General features: G+C 36.6%; 1 non-coding gene across 1 annotated transcript; it reads right to left on the minus strand.

The window, feature by feature from the left end:
- Positions 1 to 214: 214 nt before the first annotated feature.
- On the minus strand, positions 215 to 320 carry LOC122022013. The gene has a single exon (XR_006122763.1). It is a non-coding gene; the product is annotated as a small nucleolar RNA R71 (small nucleolar RNA).
- Positions 321 to 1962: the final 1642 nt, after the last annotated feature.

Consider the following 1962-nt stretch of genomic DNA (forward strand, 5'->3'; position numbering starts at 1 on the left):
TCCTTATCTGCATCTTGAAACATTTTTAGAGATTTGTGATTTGGTGAAATGCGAAGGAGTATCAGCAAATGCAGTTCGATTGATGACATTTCCTTTCAGTATCAAGGATAAAGCAAGGACTTGGCTATATTCTCTCTGTCCTCAAAGCATCACAAGTTGGGAACAATTGGAGAAGCAATTTCTGAATCATTTTTCCCTCCAAGTAGAACGGTGTATATGAGGAATTGCATAACAAATTTTGCTCAGGCATATGGAGAATCATTATTTGAAGCATGGGATAGATTCAAGAGTCTTCAAAGACAGTGCCCTCATCATGGTTTTGAAAAATGGTTGATTTTGCACATATTCTATGGGGGAATTTCTTTCTCAGACAAGACTTTATTGGATTCATCAGCTGGAGGTTCTTTTATGGACAAAAGTGTAGATGAAGCTTATTCGTTAATTGATCAAGTGACATTGAACCTCCGTGAATGGTCGAACAAAAGTTGGATGGAATTTCCCTCAGATATTCAAAAAGTGAAAGCCATAAATGTAAGAGAGCCTGTCAAACAAAATGAAATTCAACCACCTAAAAATGTTGAAATTCACAAGTCACAGAGTGAGGAGTTCAAACATTTGGGGGCAAAGCTTGATAGAATTGTTTCAAAATGGTTTAAAGAAGATCCCCCTCCTACACAGTCAAGATCTAATGAAAAGTGTGATGATGTGGGGTTGAGAAGTGGCAAAAATCATGAAGAACTTCCGAAGAATGACATGTTTAGAATTAAGGTGAAGAATAATAGAAGATCACAAGAACTCAATTCCATTTATCTAGGAAATTCCCAAAGGCCAGAAGTACCTTTCCCATAACGATTAATCACACCAACATTAGATAAGCAAGTTGGACCTCCTCCAAAAGCCCAAAGGGAATTTGGGAAAAAGGGAGTTCAGTCTTTCCCGGGACCTTCACTAAGGGTTCCTTTTCTACAAAGGTTAGTGGGGGTAAATGAAAATAAAGACTTCGGCAAATCCTGTGACACTAATATGGTTGAGTGTAGATTTTTAAATATATATGACGATGAAGATTTTTCAGATGAGGATTTTATTGATAATGTAGTGGTAAATAAGTTTTCAGATCTACCTCAAAATTTTATAAGGTGTTATAGTGACATTGAATTTTCAGATGATGAATGTGATGTGGTAGATCAACTTAAAACTGCAAGTGAAGTTATTGATCCTCTTGTTATTGATTCTCCTATTGAGGACATAGATGTTGGTTTATTTTTTGATGTATGTGTTGATGATGATGACGATATGGAAGAATGTGTAGGGAGTTGTGTTATGGAAGCAGCATCTCAAGGATCACTACCTTTGTCAAGACAACCCTTAGAGGATCTAAGAATTGATCATGTTGAGGAACAATGTGTTGGGACTTATACAGAGCTAGTAGAGTCTCAAGAATCACCATCATTGATATCATCAACACCTAAGCTAGAGCCAGAACCATCATTTGATTTAGAGGAAGTCACATTTACATGTTTAGAAATTTCAGGTATTTCTCAGCAAAGTAAGGTTAGTATTTCTTGTGATCTTTTGGAAAACTTTATGGAGGTACCTATAATTGACTTTGTTGGATGTGATTCAGTTTTTATTACTTATTCATCTTATCTTGATATGGTTCTAGTTCTATACTATATAATATGCTTGTGGGAGATTTGTTTTTCTTTTGGATGTGCAGATTTCACATGGGCCAATAATTGGAAGCTCAATCTGAACCGTCTTCGACCACCTGAAAAAAATTTCCAAGAAGACGAAGATGGAGAGAGTTATACTTTACTTTGTAGCTCCTTTGATGAAAGCTCCCTCCATAATAAGAGCCCTTGGTAGGAGGGTTCTAAAATATCTTACCCCTCCAAGAGCAAGATTTAGATGAATCTAATGAGGTGGTCGAGCTAATGACCTTAAACAAGCGCTTCTTGGGAG

The sequence above is a fragment of the Zingiber officinale genome, chromosome 9A (assembly GCF_018446385.1).
Source record: "Zingiber officinale cultivar Zhangliang chromosome 9A, Zo_v1.1, whole genome shotgun sequence".
NCBI lineage: Eukaryota > Viridiplantae > Streptophyta > Magnoliopsida > Zingiberales > Zingiberaceae > Zingiber > Zingiber officinale.